General features: G+C 38.2%; 1 protein-coding gene across 12 annotated transcripts in view; it reads left to right on the top strand.

Annotated features, from left to right (window-relative positions):
- BNC2 (basonuclin 2) overlaps positions 1–19,855 on the top strand; it is a 354,372-nt gene that overhangs the window by 64,568 nt on the left and 269,949 nt on the right. The window contains exon 2 of one of the 12 annotated variants that reach the window (XM_035558588.2): positions 3,633–3,855. The exons of the other annotated variants lie outside the window; for them this stretch is intronic. The gene's annotated coding sequence lies outside the window, so the exon portion shown is untranslated. The remainder of the gene's footprint in view (positions 1–3,632; positions 3,856–19,855) is intronic. 12 annotated transcript variants of the gene reach the window in all.

Genomic DNA, 19,855 nt, shown 5'->3' with positions numbered 1-19,855 from the left:
TATTCTTGAGACTGCAATTGTTAAATGGAGCAATCTCCCATTTCAGAGTCATTTCATTCAAATAATCTTCATCATTCTCATTCAGCAGATTGGAGATTAAAAATAAACAAATTAATTAATCCTTGTCTGTATATGGTTCTGTGGAAGAAAAAAAAAAACATAAACAAGATATAGCACAGCTCAGTGTGACATAACCAAAGGTTTGTTAGGAGTTCAAAAATAAGTGTTTGAAGCAAAGAAGCTTCATTTTCCATCTACCTCAGAATTCTTACAGGTCTATGTAGAAATGAGGCTTCAGCTCTGTATAATTGTGCAACTCTCTGTCGCGGTGTTCTATGTCAAGATAGCCTCACAGCTGATGGATATATTGCAGTGGCAAGTTGTTTTCAAACTGAAAATCTCCCTTAATGATATGGGAGTTGCTCTGGTTCAACAAGTTTCAGAGCATTGTCTTCAAATCCATTACTACTTTCTGTCTGTCTGTCAAAATCTATTTTATACTTGCTGTCACTTCAGCAAAACGGCTTTCTGAGCAGAGTAGCTATCAATGCAAGAATATTTCTTTTGTTTCTATGATGATAAAATACTTCCATAAAAATCTTAAATATTATTTCTTGTTCCCCCCCACCTTTTTTTTTTTTTTATTTTACATTTAAAATTTTACATGTTCTCATTTCGATTTTTCTTCCTGTGCATGAAGGTATTCTTCCAGATTGGTTTTGTGCAAAACCTTTGTGCTGTAGCATAATCTGCGTTTACAGAAGGTATTTAAGATGCTGTGTTTACTATACCTAAAAGTTTATTTGGTTTAGTGAGGTGTGAATTAGGAGTACCTCTTTTACATAAGGTAATAACACTTGGTATTACAGAAATAAATACTTCTGAATGACTACCCATTTCCAGAGCAAGTATCTCCACAGAAAGAATGGAATCATCTAAGAACAGTTCTTTTGCAATACTGTCCTTGAATTTTAATTCCTGAATAGCTGAATGTATAGACAAGCTCTCAGTTAAAAAGTCAGTCTTTGTGCTGTTACTAAAGTGTTTATGTTGTCTGGGAGTCATAAATTATATGGGCTAGATAGCTGAGACGGTGTAGTACATGAGACATCTGTTAAATTAGATGGAGAGAAAATAAAACTGTTCTAAATGGCAGTGGACTGGGCAAAAAGGCCTACTGCTGTGTAAAGGAGACACCTGCTCTTTAAAAATACGTTATCAAGTCCCACAGTGTAGAGTTCTTGTTTAGTGATGACATTCTTTGCAGAAATACATTGTGAATGTTGAAAAAGTGTATTCCTTTTTTTTTTTTTTTTTTCCCCTGAGTGGAAAGAATTCTCTCTCTCTCTTTTTTTTTTTTTTTTCCTCATAACATCTTTAAAAACAAAACAAAACAAAATACTATTCTCCATTTCTTTTAATGGCTGAAACATACTTCATATCCATCATAAGGTGCAGAAATGTGACCAGGCAACAAATCATTTCTTCTTACCTCTCAGCCTCATCACAGGTAATCCAACCTAACCAGGAACCTTGATGTGAACTGCTGTATAGTTTTTGTCTTGGAATAAAACTGCAATAAATAATGGCGTATTGCAAGATTCTGAAAGGTGAAAGTGAAAATTGTTTACTCTGTGGTTTACTTCCCTCTTCTGTTGTCCAGAGCATGCATTTCATAAGTTTTCATGTATGCTGTAAAGTCTATTTTTTTCCTAGGTTTTTGAGAAGAGGAGAAGTGGAGCTTTAGATGGTGAAATGTATTTTTATATGTTTAAGTTATAAATGAATTTGGCTGATTATGTTATCCTTGAGTTTCTCAAAGGAATAGGTAGTAGCTGATGTAAATCACAGTGGATGCACTGAAATCAACAGAGCTGCATTCATTTACAAAAGCTAACAGACTGTCAAAAGTATGTCTTGCAATTATTCTTCTGTAGTGTTTGATCCTGTTTCAGAAAAAGTCTTGCAAACCTTATATTCTGGCTTGGACTCTGATTCAGTTTACGTAATTTTGCTGTTTTATAACCAGAATTGATACAGGTGTGAAAAGCAAGACAGGAGTTTGAACTATATATACTTCAGAACCTGTTATCTTAGAAAGCACCAGTTCAGGAAAATTCATTCTGTATCTGGAGACATGTATTTCTGCCCTGGTAGATCTCACTATATCACATGAAAGGACTAATGTCCTTTCATTCAAGGAAAAAAAAAATGCTTTAAGTAATGCAATTAAAAATACTTTTAAAATAACTAAGATCTGATAAATAAGCTTGCTTTTGATCTATATAGGTACTAAGCAAATAAACCAGAAAGAAGGACATGGAGAAGCTGTGCAAAATGAAGATAGCTGCCTGCTTTTTGAGATTAGTTGGTTAGAAAAATCTCTTGATACCAAATCCAGAGACCTTCAGTAAGACTTTGGCTATCTTCAGGAAGCAATACTTGTTGAAATTTGACAGGTTTTACCATGGGGAAAGCAGTAACAAGAAGTATCAAGAGTCCCATCAGCTGATTTAAAAACCACTATCTATAATAACTTTAATGTATAGGCAGACCCAGTTTCATGGATATTTTTTAGACATTCTTATATCCAAGAGCCAGTTATAGTTCTATATTTTCACTAATGAAATCTTGGCTTAATAATTTGAATTTGAAATTAAAGCATCGATGTTCATAATTTTAACATGTTGACTGGTTTGGTTGTATGATTGCTTTGTGGGAAAGGAGAATGTTTTACAAATATGTTTGTGTTCGGATTTAATTTGTATGGCAAGCTAAGTATGAGATTTATGGAGTGCAATGTGCAGAATGTTTTATTTATTCTTCCAAAGACTATGAGTACACACAACATCTGAATTTGATCTTTGGAAACCAAGTTAAGAAAATATGGCATAATTTAATACTAATTGTCTCCCTTAATTGCACCTTCCATCTGTTTATTTGCTTGTTCTATACTTAAGTTATTGCAGTATGTATTACTTGATTTCTGGTTGTATTTAACTTTCCAGTGATGTACTCATTACAAGTATTTTCTTTGCTTATTTATTATCAGTTTCCTATTCCTCTAAAAACTTACACAGTTTAATTTGGCTAAGTTAGAGTTTACCAAAAAGAATGCTCTACTGGGTGTGCATACATAGAAAAGACATAACAATTTTTAATTTTTGTGAGGAAGAGCTGTGACCCATTCATTCAGCTTGTAGATTTTTTTTTATTTTTTTTTTGTGATGCCAAAGTGGCACTTCAGATCTAGAAGTCAAAAGATGCTATGACAGACAGGTTCTATCCAATCATAAAAAGTGCCTTTGACCATCAGGTGTAATAAAAGAAAGACGTGATGTGATGTCTCAGCCATATCAGATACATGCTTTATTTCTAAGAATTACAACTCTGGACAGATGTCATCTGTCTCTGTAAGTGGAAGAGGTTACTTGTCATTCTTCTACCCGGTAGCTTTTGGAACAATTTGTGTGAATGCTCTCAAATTCAGCTCAGGCAAAATTTTCCAGGCTTAAGTTAATTTGGCTGTCTGGTGGGGTAAGAGGAAGTTGTTTCTGCTTTTATTTTTCTGTCTGATATGAATGAAAACTGCTTTAACAGCTTCTTGGTTAACATGGCAACCTTCCTTACAGAGATGGTGATATGACTCCAGAAGAGGACATCAGTGTATTGCCTAAGATTGCTTTTTCTCCGCCTACACAAGAGGAAAACTGATGAAAACTGGAAATTCGTATCTAAATTCTGTGATTAAATATCTCTGCAGAACTTCTACTTAACTTGATATGATAATTAGAGAGGAAATTAAATTATGTTTTACATAGGACCCTTCTATGAACTCAGAAAGTTCCAGTCTGCGTAAGTGAAGATCAAATGATGCCCCTTGTCCTGGTTTGGTATGAAAAGGAGAGAGGGAGGAAGGGAGTAGAGAAGGAAAACAGTGGAGCTTGTACATAAAGTTTTGCATGCCTGTGTTGTAGGATGTTCATCTCACAAGATGTTCATGTACGTGCATTTCTTACATGTAAAGCAAAAACAAGTCTCAAGTCACATTTCAGGACCTAGATGAGATGTTTTAATTAAAGCTCAAGAGAAATTGTAATGGAAACCTTTGAAAACTTTAAAGCAGCCACATAGAACATGGGCTAGCTAAGATTTAGTAAATTTGTCAGGTCTCACAAATCCAGATAAACAGCATACCTGTTGATCCTATCTATTAGAGCATGATTTCATGTTCATTTGTCATTGTTTTCCTGGAATTTTTGGAAAACCTAGGAGTTACTAGGAATCTGAAAGAAAAATTGCAAGTGAGGTTGGTGTGGTTACTATATAGATATGATTTACTCAGAGGGTGGTGAGACACTGCCCAGAGAAGCTGTGGATGCCCCATCCCTGGAATTGTTCAAGGCCAGGTTGGGTGGGGCTTTGGGCAACCTGGTCTAGTGGGAGGTGTCCCTGCCCATGGCGGGGGGGGGTGGAACTGTAAGGTTCCACTGGTCTGTAAGGTCCTTTCCAACCCAAAACATTCTGTGAGTCTATGGTTCTATGATTCTATATGGTTAAGGCAGTGGAGAGATGGCTGCAGCATCTATGTCTGTAGAGGCAACGCAGAACCCACTTTGCTATGGGTCCTTGAAGACCCCATTGTCTGCTGTGGAGCAAAACAGAACTTCACAGGTACCCTCTGGCGTGAAGGATATACTTCTCTTTCAGATGAAATTGCAGCATATGAGTTAGGGGATTTCAGCCTAGGAAGACTGGCTGCCAAAGAGCTGCCAAACTGAAAAGCAGTGCCAAACCGAAAAGCTTGACTGGTCAAGTATATCACTATGAATTTGTCATTTATAAATGCAGCCTTATAGGTATAAGTATATCCATGAGATATGCCTGCTTTCCAGGTGAGCAGAAAAATAGATGAATGTATCGATATGAAAAGATGTGAAATGGGAGAGGGAAGGACATGTATTCTCGATGTAAAAAAGGCACAGCACTGGAAGAACATGTTTGTACATGCAAAATATAGACAGAAAGCCTAGAAAGATTTAATTGCACTTTATAGAAGATGCACAATGCATATAGAAAATTTCATCAGTGTAACAAAAAGGGTTGTCCGCTAATTCTGAGCATATTTATCCCATGCCTGTAATGTAAGTAATGTAGTTTGCCTGTTGGCCAAATTGGCCTCTCAACTCATATTCACATTTAAGGAATAATTGTGCATATTTAAAGAAAGAATTAACCCCAAATATCATCCTTTTTCAAAAAAAAAATCATAAACCTCTTTTGTAGATTAATATTGTGATTCAGGTAAGGAGAATGAAAGGATGACATGCTTTGGGGTTTGGCTTTTTAAACAACTCTACTTTTACCTTATGTATTGGTCAGTCATGTAACACACAATACCGGGTTTCATGAACTTCTCAACAGTAGCTAGTGTTACATATATCACATTTCTGTCTAACTTAGCAGAAATGAATTTCTGCTAATGAATTAGCCTCTTCATTTCTTCAGTGATGTGCATTTCCTTGACATTTTTAATTCTTGTGGCTCAGTTTCCTAGTTACAAAATATGATGGATAAAGCTTTTATTTTCCTCCCGTGTCTCATCTGTCTATACAGGTAGCCTTTAGCAAGAAAAGTTTCCTTTGTTCTTTGAGCAAAACTTAGAAACATGATGGTTTCTTGCTTGAGATTTCTAGGCACCAGACACTTCTGAAAGCATATACAGTGTCCCAGATCGTACATGGAGGAGAGGTTTCTGAATCACATATTCTTTGCCTTCGCCTTTAGCATTTAAAAAATAATAATTCTCTCTTCTGTGTTTCCCCCCCATTCTTTCTGTGTTCAGCTGGTAATGCAGATGAATTCCATACTAAATCAAGCATAAGTTGCATAGTTTTTGAGCTGGGTTGGTAAACTAATAGTCTGGTCTTTCGTATACCATTTGCTCTGTGTCACTTGTGCATGGAGTTTGGAGCCAGCTGGAGGTGGCAGGTAAATTATCTTTAGGAAGATAAAAAGGGTAAGACCACAAAAAGTTGAAATGTAAAAGGTATCTTGTGGAGAGCCTGTTTGACATGAAGTTCATGAAAGGTGAGAATAAAGCACATTAATTAGTGGCTAATAAGTAAACCACTGCCTTGATAGATAGGAACTCTGAGACTGCATCAAACTACCTTCACAAAATCTCTTACAGAGGGACTAATTTACAGGGCTGTACATAGTAACAAACTATTTCTGTAATTACTATTGAGAAAAGTCCCTTGTTCTTTGCTGCTGTCACTGAGAGTAGTAATTCACAGTCTTTTAGGAAGACTTGTTTTTGTTTTGTTTATTCACAGCAAAGTTTTTTGCTCTTTGATGGTGTGACATGTCTTGTCCTTTTCTGCTGTCAGCAATTAAGAGATGGTCTCAACTGAGCAAAAAAGCTTTTTGACGTAGGGAACATTTGCCTGAAATGTTCCCATGTGAGCCATGGGCTTGGTTACACTCTGAACGGGTGAAAAAAATCATGGCTTTTGTTAGAATGATAGGCAGGCAGCACAAGCAAAGTTTAACCCAAATCCTTTTGTAGATATTGGAAAGTCATAAGCCTTGAGATGACACTGGCACATTCAACATGCTGTGTGATCTGGGACTCTGTTGCTTGTATCACTGTGTGAATGTGTGTACAGTGTAAACATTTTATGAACTGCAGTTTCTGATCCATCGGTCTGTCTGGGCAAGAATGTCCCTTGATACTAAAAAGAACAGCAATCAGGACAGAATTGGTCAATGCGGCATGTCTAATGGTGGGAAGATATTTGAAGGACTCACTATAGACACAATAGGCTCTCTAAATAGCCTCTTTGCACCCGGAGTCTTATTGCAAACAGGTTCATTAAGGAGAGACATTCTGACACACAGCATCACAGTAATGAAAGTAGCTCTGTTTTTCTAATATTGTGTCTTGCCACTTCAGTTATGCTGCTGGTACAAGATTTCCCTTGTGTTGTTGTATATTTCTCTAGAAAAAGAATCAGTCTTCATAGAATATACAATTATTTTGTACAGGAATATATAACTCATACCTAAGAATCTGTCCTTCCTGTTTATGTGCACTAGTGCAAAAATAATTGGCAATCACATCTTCAAAACCAAAAATGTTTCACGTTTGATTTGAAAGACTTATATATGTTAAAATGGTTGTAACACACACACAAAAAAACTATATACAGTTTTAATGTACTTTCATGAATATACAGTCAGAAAAAATGTTGTTCATGACAAAATATAAAATGAATATTAGTCTAATTTTTTCCCATGAGGCACCTTGATTTGTTTTGCTTCTTTTCCCTTTTCTTTAGGCACTGAAGTATAAGTTCATAGAGAGGAAAATCAAAAGGTTATAGTTTATCCTACTTTACATATAACTGGTGTGCGACTTAAGCTGTTGGATTGGCTTAATGTATACTTTGAACATTATGACCATGGGGGGAAAAAAGGTAATATTGGTTTAAAAGTAGATATGGAAAATTTAATGTGCTCAAGTGGGAACAATGGCATATTAAAAAAAAAAAAATTCGTGACACAGATCTAATAATTCACTTGCCCCTGTAGGAATGGGGTATCGGCTCTGATGCCGCTTGGTAGTTTATTTTTATATACGCCCCTGGTCCCTGCTGTATATCCTTCGTATGGGTTCCAGAGAAAAGAAAGAAAATAACCTGTAGGGAAATCAGCTTAGAAACCTTTCATTAAATACATTGTGTTTCATATCATGTCGTTCACAAAATCTCCAAGAAAGATAGAAAGTGTTATCAGACTGCATGTGTAAAATACTATATTTGAATACTATAATTTGCTGTAAGATTAAGGACCAAGGGTATAGACATATTCGTTATTTCATTATTCACTTATGCTTGATGGATAATGCTTCAGGGGTTCTTTTCATTTTTTCTTGCCTAGCACAAATTTGCAGTTTTAACTTTTTATTTAATGCTGCAGGAAACATTCCTGTTCCCCAAAGTTTTACTGTCCTGCTGGCTTGCTTTTTAACAATGTGATTATTATTCTTTTGGAGAGAGGTTTTATATTGCTTTACAGTTGTTTTTGGTTTGGTTTGGTTTGGTTTTGCCCCCCCCCCCCCCCCTCCACGCCCCACATAAAGTTTACAAGTAGCTAAACTGCATTGATTAAAAAAGAAATTTAAAATTAATTTTTGACAGAAATTGAGAAATGGTCCATTTTTGATTGCAAACAACTATTTGTATTATCCCAAGCTAAGAAGCTTGTAATTATTATTATTTTTTTTAATCTGAAAAGCAGGGTTGGCATATTATGTATTAAGGGGTTTTTAAAAATCTGTCATCATCTTTTGACTATTCATGAAGCTGGTCAAGCCAAATTTGGCCTATGATTGCCTTTTGCACATAAATGAAATTCATTAAATAACAAAAAGCAAATCTCGTTTGCTGAATACATTATGGATATGTTTTTTTCTGAAGTAATTTTACTTTTTAAATTGTGCATTTTCTTACATGATGTTAACAGCTGTAGAAATTTAGCTGCATTTTCAGAAGTGGTACTACTTACACTGGTGTTCATTTAGTTTTTATGGAAGGCCTAAGCATAAAAATGGCTTGATATAGTGGTGGTGTTACTGACAGTAAGCTTCCTGTTCTTCATCCTGTATTTTTCCCTCTTTTCTTGTCTACTTAGATATAAGTAGCTTTCACTTCTCTCTTATTTTGCCCAAGTTTATATTCATTGGTATTTTTTATACATAGGGAGTGGCACAAAACAGTGTTTTGCAAACTCCACCTAATTCATAGCAGAAAAGGTGGCTGCTCTGGCTGCTGGCTCCTTCCTGGCTGTGTTGTATCATAGAATTACAGAATGGCTTTTGTTGGAAGGGATCTTAAAGACTGTCTAATTCCAACCCCCTGCCATGGGCAGGGACACCTCCCACCAGACTAGGTTGCCCATAGCCCCATCCAGCCTGGCCTTGAACACCTCCAGGGATGGGGCATCAGCAGCTTCTCTGGGCAACCTGTTCCAGTGCCACACCACTCTCTGAGTGAAGAATTTCTTCCTTATATCTAATCTAAACATACTCTCTTTTAGTTTAAAACTATTAATCCTTATTCTATCACTATACTCCTTGATAGAGAATCCCTCCCTATCTTTGACTTTCTATGCCATGTACATTACAATCTCATAACAGTATAAGGTTATTTGGGTTTATATGCACTCTCTTCATTGTGTAGAATTACTGTAATGAAAAAATTAGAATGCAGGATGTATGGGATTTTTTTTTCTATCATCTCATCTGCCTTTGGTTAAAATATTAAAGCATATCTCTTGAAGCATAGCTGTGACAGACAAGAATGGAAGCAGTTCCCTCCTTCCTCTAGAGGTTGTTCCACTGCAATAGCAGTGGCATTAAATTCTGTTTCACCATGTGTTTGCCATCATCTCAGTTACCAGGTGCATCCCATGAATTCTCTCTTTAGCAATGTGTTCTTACACTGTTGCAATGGAAACTGGATGCCATTGAAGTTACCACATGTAGGAACATATTTGTAGCTCTGTATCTCATAGTTGGAGGGGCATAGGTGTTGTCGTTATTGTTATTTTATTGCAGAAAATTTATATGTTTTCGTCTTCTATTGTAAGAAAAAGGTTATCTCTAAGAAGCCGGTCTTGCATATTTTAGTAAGGGTAGTAAGACTCAGGAAAGCATAGCCTGTTTTAGGAGTGAGTTCCACATTTGTGGGGCAGCAATCAAGGGTTCCTTGTCCAGGATCCACACTTTTCCTTACTGATGTTGATTGTCTATAGTAATCGTTGCTTTCTGAAGTAACCTGGGAAAGTCTGAAATGGGTGTTGAGAGTGCCTAGGCCTTAACATGAAGCTTAATACAGTATTCCTTTTAGAACACGTGAGGAATGCTGTATGTTGAGGTGCTTACAGCAGCCTGTGCTGGTAAACTGACGAGTGCTGTATTCTGTGCTACAGGTAGACAAACTCCTTTTACTATTTTGGAATCAAGGTGTTCTTCTTGCCAGATATATATATATATATATTAATCAAAACTACCAGACACTCATGTAGTGTGCTTACCGGATGTATGTAGAAAAAGGTGTCTTTAGCAACATGTCTGGGTGCAGAAGCAGCACTGGAATCCCCAACTCCCAGACTTGCTGAGGTCAGAAGGGACCTCTGGAGATCATCTGGTCCAAGCCCCCTGCTCAAGGAAGGACACCCAGAGCAGGTTGCCCAAGACCATGTCTGGGTGGCTTCTGAGTACCTCCAAGGTGGGAGACTCCATAGCCTCTCTGGGCAACCTGTGCCAGTGCTCAGTCACCCTCACAGTGGAGGAGCATTTCCCGATGTTCAGAGGGAACCTCTGGTGTTTCAGTGTGTGCCCATTGCCTCTTGTCATGTCACTGAGGCCCTTCAGTGGACTCTTTGTAATATGTCCATCGTATGTCTATGTCCCTCTTGTACTTGGGGAGCCCAGAACTGGACACAGCACTCTTTGACGCAGTGTCTGTTACAATGGTGTATCAGCCACTCCTCCCAGTTTTGTGTTACCAGCAAACCTGCTGATACTCTTCCCTATCACCCAGATAGTTGATGAAAAGTGCTGAACACAACTGGACCAGTTTTGAATCCTGGTATACATTACTAGTTACCGGACTCCACCTAGACTTTGTTCCCCTGAGCACAGCCTTTTGGGCCCAAACATTCAGCCACTTTTCCATCTGCCTTGGTGTTCATCGTGCTTATCCTTCATTGGCTTCTGTATGAAGATCTTACAGTAGATATTGTCAAAAGCCTTACTGAAGTAAAAGATGAAAATATCGACTGCCCTCTCTTGTCTGCAAAGCTAGTGATTTCATTGGAGAAAGTTATCAGGTTGGTAAAGCATGACTTCCCCTTGGTGAATTCATGCTGGTGTGTCCTGATTACTTTCTTGTCCTTTATATTCCTGGAAATGTTTTCCAGGGTTAGCTTCTCCATCACTTTCTCAGGGACTGAGGTGAGATTTACTGGCCTGTAGTTCTCTTGGTCTTTCTTGAACTTCCTCAAGGTAGGTGTGACTTTTGCTTTCCTGCAGTTCACAAGCACCTCTCCCTCTTAATGTGATCATTCACTTATCAAGAGTGGATTCACGTTGATATCAGCCAGCTCCCTCAGCATCCATGTGTGGAATTCATGAGGGCCTGTGGGCATACATGTCCAGTTTGCTTGTTATCTGATTTGATCCTCTTCCACACAGGGTAACTCTTCCTTGATCCAGACTTTCCTCCTGGTCTCTTGGACCTTAGATTTCTGAAGGATGGTCTTACTAATAAAGACTGAGGTGACGAAGCACTTAGTATTTGAGTCTTTCCTGTATCCAATGTCACCAGGGCCCCTGCCTCATTTAGGTCCACATTTTCCCTGGTCTTTCTTTTGCTCCTTATTCATTTGTAAAAGCCCTTGTTGCCTTTGACATTCCTCACCAAATTCAGCTTCAGGTGGACTTTGGCTTTCCTAACCATGCCTCTGCACACTCAGACATTGCCTCTGTATTCTTGCTAGGTTACCTTCAGCCTCTGTATATTCCCTTTGTATGTCTGAGTTTTGCTAGGAACTACTTGTTCACATATGCAGGCCTCCAGGCATTTTGCCTGATTTGCTGCTCATTGGGATGGACTGCTCTTGAGCTTGGAGGAGTTGATTCTTAAATATCAACCAGTTTTCTTGAACTACTTTTTCCTCCAGGGTTTGTCACATGTGACTCTTTCAAACAAATCCGTGAAGAGGCCAAAGCCTGTTCTCCTGAAGTCCAATGCTGTGACTTCGCTTTTTGCCCTGCTTCCTTCTCTCAGGATTCTGATATCTGCCATTTCTTTGTCACTGCAGCCAAGGTTGCCTTCAAAAATGGCATCCTAAATGACTAATTTCTTTTTTATGACTTTGAGATCCTGCAGAGCACCTTTCCTCATTGGCTCTGCTATTTCTTGTGTCAGAAAATAGTCATTGATGCACTCCAGGAACCTCCTGAATTGCTTATGCTCTGCTGTCTTGTTCCTTCAACAGATATTGAGGTGGTTGAAGTCCTGCATGAGAGCCAAGGCCTTTGAATGTGAGGCTACTTCCAGCTGCCTGTAGAAGGCCTCATCCACTTGTTCTTCCTGGTCAGGCAGCCTGTAATAGACACCTGCTACAATGTGGGTCTGCTGCTGGTCTGTTCCGAGCACCTGGCCTAGCACCTTTCAGGGAGGGCTGACAGTGTGGTAGATGAAAACACAGTCCTGTCCTTTGCAGCATTCTGGCAGTCTTTAAAAGAGTTAACTTACAGCAGCCTTCTGTCATGTGGTTTTTGCTTTTAGACAAGTCACTGGAAGGCAGAGGGGGTTGTTTGCACCTGAGATGGCAACTATGATGTTTTAATTTGTTTATTGCTGTCATTTGAGACTGTTTATTTTTTATTTTTATTTTTTCCAATACCCAGGAAAGGCAGCTGTGTGGGTTTTTAATCCTTGTATAAAATTCACCTCTGCTGTGCTTACTAAGTGGTACTGACAACTGGTAACAACAGAGAAGCTGGCAAGTAATAATGAGTCATGATTTTGCAGGTAGATTCCCTTTCCTCACTTTACTACTTTTCTCTCTCCCTCCCTCCCTGCCCTCCCTTCTTTCCTGTTCTCCTTCCTTTCTTCTTTCCCTTTCCTCCCTTCTATCCTCCTGCTTCACCCTTCCCTCCTCTCCATTTTCTCACTCTTCCTTCTCTCTTTTTCTCCTATCTTATTCACAGAATCCCTGAATCCCAGAATGACAGGTTAGTTGAGGTCAGAAGGGACCATCTGGTCCAAGCCCCCTGCTCAAGGAAGGACACCCAGAGCAGGTTGCCCAAGACCATGTCTGGGTGGCTTCTGAGTACCTCCAAGGTGGGAGACTCCATAACCTCTCTGGGCAACCTGTGCCAGTGCTCAGTCACCCTCACAGTGGAGGAGCATTTCCCGATGTTCAGAGGGAACCTCTGGTGTTTCAGTGTGTGCCCATTGCCTCTTGTCGTGTCACTGAGCAGCACTGAGAAGAGCCCTGGCTCTGTCATCTTTGCACCTTCCTGTCAGGTATTTGTGCACATTGGTGATATTCCCCTGAGCCTTCTCTTCTCACTAAACCATCCCAGCACTCTCAGCCTTTCGTCATATGAGGGATACTCCAGCCCTTTCATTGTCTTCATGGCCCTTCAGTGGACTCTTTGTAATATGTCCATTGTACGTCCATGTCCCTCTTGTACTTAGGGAGCCCAGAAGTGGACACAGCAGTCCAGGTGTGGCCTCACCAGTGCTGAGTAGAGGGGAAGGATCACCTCCCTCAACCAGATTACAGTGATTTGCCTAATGCAGCCCCAGATACCATTAGCCTAAGTTATGGGGTCTTTGATAAAACTTTATGTTTATGCTGTGACTAGCACAGTACTGCTCACATCTTTGATGCGAGGGTGCTTAGGCACAGCTGTAATACAGCAAACATCAGAAGAACATCATTGTGAATGTCTGCATTTCACATGCTGCCTTGCAGCCTGATTTAGAGGATCCAGGGTATTAGCATTGTCTAGGCTGGAAGCAAGTTTTAATGAACTGTTTGAGAAGTTCATTTATTGGCATTTTTCAAAATCTTTTTACATTGTCTATTCTTAACATTTCAGTTTCCTTCCATTCCTTAATTTGCTACTGGTACACAAGGTATTCTGAAAATGTATGCATAATGAGTGCCAGTTAGTGACTGACCATTGGAGCAGCTGACAAAGTAGTTATTCTTTTAGCACCTTCTTTGACAGAGTGTGAACTGGTCCTGCCCTAACTCCAGATCTGTTAAATGGGCAAGAGAATCACAGAATCACAGAATCATAGAATTGTAGGGTTTGGAAGGGACCTTGAGAGAGCATCAGGTCCAACCCCATGCCAAAGCAGGTTGCCAGCATCCTTACATCAGTTTCCCCCTACATTTCTCTATTTTGGAGAGATAGCTAATATGGTTTTGTATACCTTTGTGTGTATGAAAAAGGCACATTTGTACCTTTTCACTTTACCTGTGCTTTAAACGAACACTGGACCAGGTTTCCTGGCAAGGTGGTTGATGCCCTGTGCCTGTCAGTGGTCAAGAGGAATTTGGATAAGGCACTCAATAACATTCTGACTTTTGGTTAGCCCTGAAGTGATCAGGCAGTTGGCATAATTGATCTTTGAAGGCCCCTTCCAACTGGACTAATTCTATTCTATTCTATTCTATTCTATTTACTATCCTATTCTATATACTATCCTATTCTATTTACTATCCTATTCTAGAGCTTCTACTCCAAATATCTGTAATATTAAATGCTATTCAATATAATTTGGGGGGATCTTTTGCTATGTCTTTTTTCTTTTTCTTTTTCACCATGTTCTTTCCCCGCTCTACTTTCTCTTCTCTTTTCTGTGCTGTCAGACATGGCTTTAAAGCTGCTACCTAATTTATATCATGTTTTAGCACTGGCTTAAAAAAAATGGGGACAGTCCTGTCTATGAGTGAGGGAAGAAGACAATTCAGGTTTGTGAAATAAGCTGAAGCTCTTCAGCAGGTGCAAGAACCCTCAGTGCTCCAAGGGGAAGTTTATGGAAAGTTGAAAGAAATTAACCTCAATTAAAAGGAATATTGATTGATAGTTACAGAGTTAAATATGATATATTGCTCAAGAAAAAACTCTACATTAAAAGAACATTAAACTTCTGATAGAAAACATTAAAACCAAGAAATCTGCCACAGAGGGTGAAATGTAAAATTGTTTACATCTCTTTCTAATATCTAATTGTAATAGGACACAGTAAGGAATTAGTTAAGAATATCCCCTATTGAGCATAGGAATTAGGATTCTTCAGGGTGTATTCTCATCTTGGTTTTCTGAGATTTTGTTGCTCAACAGTCATTAAATATGTTAAAATGAAAATCTAGGCCCCTTCAACTATGAATCTCTCTTCTGTGTTTTCCATTAGCTTGTACTTAGTTTCTTAGTTTTTTTTCCCCTGAGGTAAAAGTCTTTGAAGTTCTGTAGTCAAATAATGATAGTTTAAACACTGTTATCGGTCATATAAAGAAATTACCTACTAGACAGTAGAAACAATCATTTATATATGTGTAGGTGTGATTAGAGCCTTAGAACTTCATTTGTAATTAACATTAGCTTTCCCAATTGAACATACAGAAAAACACCAAATCCATTGCTTGCCTTCAGCAGCCTTAATAGGTCACTTAGGTTTAGCACTTCCTCATGTGGGTCAACTGATCATAGGTAACACTGTTCAGATGTTCACTTCCAGTACTTGTGAGCAGGACTGAGTTAAGCTCCATCATCTGCTGACACATTGAATTCAAGAGGAATTTGTTTTACACAGAAGTTTGCTCCTAGGTTGAAGCTAAACGCAACAGGCTAGCACCTGCATAGAAAACACTGTCCTTCCCTGCAGTCCAGGATCATGCCAACCATAATTTGAGGCACTTGAAGTGATATATGTAGCTTTCAAATGTTTGGATTTCTCTTGAAATACTTATATTCACTTCTGGTAAAAAGACATTGCAGCAGGATAAACGCTGCTTCCTACTTGGAGCAGCTGCTAAGAGTGGGAGCCTAGGACTCATCTCCTCCATTGGGAATCTGCGTCTTTTATTTTACTTCTGACTCTGTCTAGAGCAAAGAAGAAAGAGAAGTGATAATTCCTTTGGAAAGCCACATTTCACAGCCATCTGCTAGGTGATAATACACACGTTCCCAGAGAATTAGTATAGTTGAACCCTGTTGAGTGGAATGGCACAGGTATACGCTCATTCAAGCCTTGCTACAAAAAGTGTCAGTCTTTTGAAATGTAAGCAATGTGATACTTTTTGTTCAATTTAATGTGTGGAGTTTTTTTGTTTGTTTGTTTGTTTGTTTTTTAATGGTAATTTAACTTCAGAATGTCTTTTAATAATTCTGCATTACATAGAAATATACATATACATATATATATATATATATATATATATATATATATGTCAGAGTCCTTAGCCTTTGCAGAGAGATTTCTTTAAGGCCAAAGTAATTTTTTGTAATACTTGGAATGAACCCCCATAATGATGGAAGAGTGTATCACACAGCTGTAATAAATCTGCAAGTTGTGGAGCAGAGCACAAATGTTTACAAAATTAGAGTAGGACTAAGTGAACCTCACTAAATTGAGAATTGTGTTCTTTGTGATGATCTTAATTTAAGAATTTTTGAAACTGAAGAATCTGAACAGAGAGACTATCTAAAGGCAAAAGCAAGTGTTCTGTTCCTTCTTTTCAGTGTGGTTGACGAAACTCTGGAATTCAAAAGAGGCCATGTGTGGCCATGACAGATTTGGGATTAAGTTGGTATGTATGGGGGACAGAAATAAGTATTATTTGAAAGTGGTTGGTGGAAAGCTGTGGAAAAATCACCTTTCCCTGTGTGTTGGAAAAACATGAGGGGCTAATAATGGTTTTCAGTTGCTACTGTTCATCATCTGTCTCCTGGTAAGCACTTAAATATTGCAAGGTTGATGAACGTTGGCTTTGTGATACTACTGAATACACTGAACAAGAAGACAGGCCGTTTGTGACTGTCAACCAGTCAGGGATGGCCGTGCTAGAAACTGAAAACTTTTATCAGAGTCCAGGTGCGTATGCTTTGTCTGTGATGCCAGATCAGTGTCATGTTAGATGGATTATTTATTCACTGTGTTCTTGCAGCTGGCGTTTAAAGTGCCAACAGTGACATCTCCAAGACAGAAAGGAATGAAGGAGGGAAGGGCCATCCGTGAAGTGGAAGGTGCAGGGTGAAAGAGATGAATTCGCAGGTTAATGGAGTGGTTCATATTTACTTTACTGTATCTGGACTACAAAAAAAAAAAGTTTGGGGATCTCATGAAAAGACTGCTGTATGATGCGTATACTTAATTTAATTTCCCATGATTTCAGTTGAAGGAAATCTGAGACTTTGTTATTTAGATAGTAGAGTACTCAGTATACAACTGTTGTCTAAAGTCATAGATTAAAACTGGCTGTTGTAAGAAAAAAAAGTATGTTTAAATTGAAGTAATATATCATTAGACATGCTGAGACTTTGATCAGTGATTTGAGACATATATAACATTGTACTTATAAAAGAAATATTGTAATATGTTAAATTTCCCTCAAAAAAGACTTAATTCTTGAAAACTGTATCTGAATAATCTTACACCTGTAAAATTAAGGGATTGAACAACTGTGTATCTGTGGGGATAAGGTTTATGCAGATGTTTTTCAGAATAGGGATAATTTTTTCTGCCAGCAGCTACCATATGTATAATTGCTAAAGCACAGCTATTTGACTAACTGTCCAATTTCATGTGCTATGTGAATGTATATGCAATCAAACTTGTGTACATAGCTCCCATAGCTTTACCATTAATGTACATACTTTTGTTTTCAATTGAAAAAACAAATGTTGAGAGGCTAAGAGTTCATAGAGTATTAACTGAAAATAAAATTCACTTAGTTCTCTTAGATAGATTAGAGGAACATTCTGTGCTGTGTCTTTGTTTTCTATAGGCAAAAATAAAATCCGCAAACCCATTGGAGTTTTAAATACAATATAAATGTCATGCATAATCATAACAAGTATGCAAAATGTTTTAAAACATTTGTATTGTATGGAAGCAATTACTGGCACCAAATGCATCACACACCCCTCATATGGGCTAAGGCCAGAAGAAATGAAGGTTTCTAAACAAAATTACTTTGTGTGGGTGGGAAGAGAACGAGTTTTAACTTTTATTAGGAAGCAATATTCAGCCATATTTTAATGCCAATCACATACTCTGTTACTCAAATAAATACTCAAAAATATTGCTCCATATTAGTGTTATGTTACTTTTTCTAGTCATTTTCTGTCGCAAGTCTTCCAAGGAAGATCCTTGTGTTTTCATAGTAGAAGACCTTAAGGTGTGATATGTACAAATAAGAATCTAGTTTACAGCAGGAAGTTATTTCTCTATTTGCTGTGCGACCAGTTTTGTGATTGCTGAGATAGAATATAGCATTTTTTCTCAGTATGTTAATTTTGCTTAAAACAAACCAACGCTGCCACCCATGCTTCCTTTTCTTATCTGTAAGTTACCGTGATCACTCCGCCAGGTGCTTTGTCCATGAATGGTGTGTTTGTGACTCTGGATGTTAAGAGCAATCTCTGGAACCCTGCTTTATGAAATTGGTGAAACTACCTGTAACACACAGTTTGTACACATGGCATAGAAACAAATTGTTCATCTTGTGTTTTACAGGTAGATGCTTATTTTTATTCAAAGAAATAGGTTCTCACTTGTTAGTGACTTTTTTTTTTTCCTTGCATAGCTCCTTTGTCCTCTGTAAGCTTTTGATGTTCGCCATGTTAAAGAGAGTCCTTTTTAACCTCTTGAGAAGTCTGAAGAACTTGCGTGCATAAATTATGGCCATTTTTTCCTTCATGCCAAATACTCTGATAAAGGACATAGCCTTTTCTGACACTTTATCTCTATATAAAGGGAGACTCTCTCTCTCCTTGTATCCTGTGCTGTTAGTGATGACAATTATGCTATTTCATTTCACACAGGAAGAAAGCCTCAGGAGTCGAATATAGAACATTTCAAAGTTGGAGGAGTCTCTTCACCAATACCTGCAGCCCCTGCTTAAAGTTGGAACATCACTTCTCAGAGGAAATACTTTCTCAGGGTCTTCCCTGCTGCAACTTGTCACAGTGAAATATTGGCATCTGGGGGTTTCCCCCGAGAGACTGTAATGCGCTTGCTTTCATGGATATGCACATGAATAGTTATGCTGCCACTTTTTTAAAAGTGTGGTTAAGTGTGTGGTATGTACTGTATGAAGCTACATACCAGCTGAATTCTGAATAAGGGAGAATACTTTCTTTGCAGAAGCTTAAGAGACATTGTTTGGTATTTGCCTCATGATGTTTCATGTGGCAATGCAAGTCTTGATATCACTCTCACAATTTTTGAAAATCAGCAATTAGAAATTCATGGGTAACATCGTATGCTTTGGTCCATAGGACAGGAGAACAACATTTCTGAATACTTCTACTTCAATAATAGCGTCTTTGAAGGGGCAGAGGAACTTCTGGGGGATAATGCAGCAGATGTCATAATCCTCATACAGTGGTAGGGACAGATACAAGCAACATGGTTGGAAAGTTTTGAATATAATAGGCTTGGGACCATGGTTTATGCAGCTGTGTAGAAACTGGAAAGCTGAAAGGAAGGTAGAGAAGCCGATGAATGAAGTAGTAGTTAGGACATGAGGTGCACAGAAGAGATTGGGATCATATTATTTTACACTAAAATAAGGCATACATTTCACTATTTATATGCGTATGTGCATTAGGAATTTATCTGTGGATTATAGTATCATACTTCAGACTACACTTCTGTGGGTTTTATGATCATCAGAATCCCTTGATGAAATTATGAGCCTGTAATTTAGTTACCTATCTCAAATTATCAGAAAGAATACAGAACAGTGTGGATAAAACAAAGAGTGTAAACCATAGTCCTGCCCCCTCAAAATTCCTTCTGAGCTTCAGGGTGAATTCCAGTTAATAAAAAAAGACACTCCCTTTTGGCTGGAAAAGAGAAATTTTATCAGGAGCGACTCTGTGTGTGTGTGTCATACTGTTTGGGTACATGTATACACACACGCACAGATAGACACACACACGTAGTGGTTAGGCAGATACTGGATAAATGCCTTTGGAAATGCCTGTTCGGCAGGTGTGATAACCCAGCTGTGCATCCAGTAGGGTAAAATA

Source organism: Cygnus atratus, chromosome Z (assembly GCF_013377495.2).
Source record: "Cygnus atratus isolate AKBS03 ecotype Queensland, Australia chromosome Z, CAtr_DNAZoo_HiC_assembly, whole genome shotgun sequence".
Lineage (NCBI taxonomy): Eukaryota > Metazoa > Chordata > Aves > Anseriformes > Anatidae > Cygnus > Cygnus atratus.
Note: the sequence above shows the minus strand (reverse complement) of the source record. Positions and strands in the feature narration are given on the sequence as shown.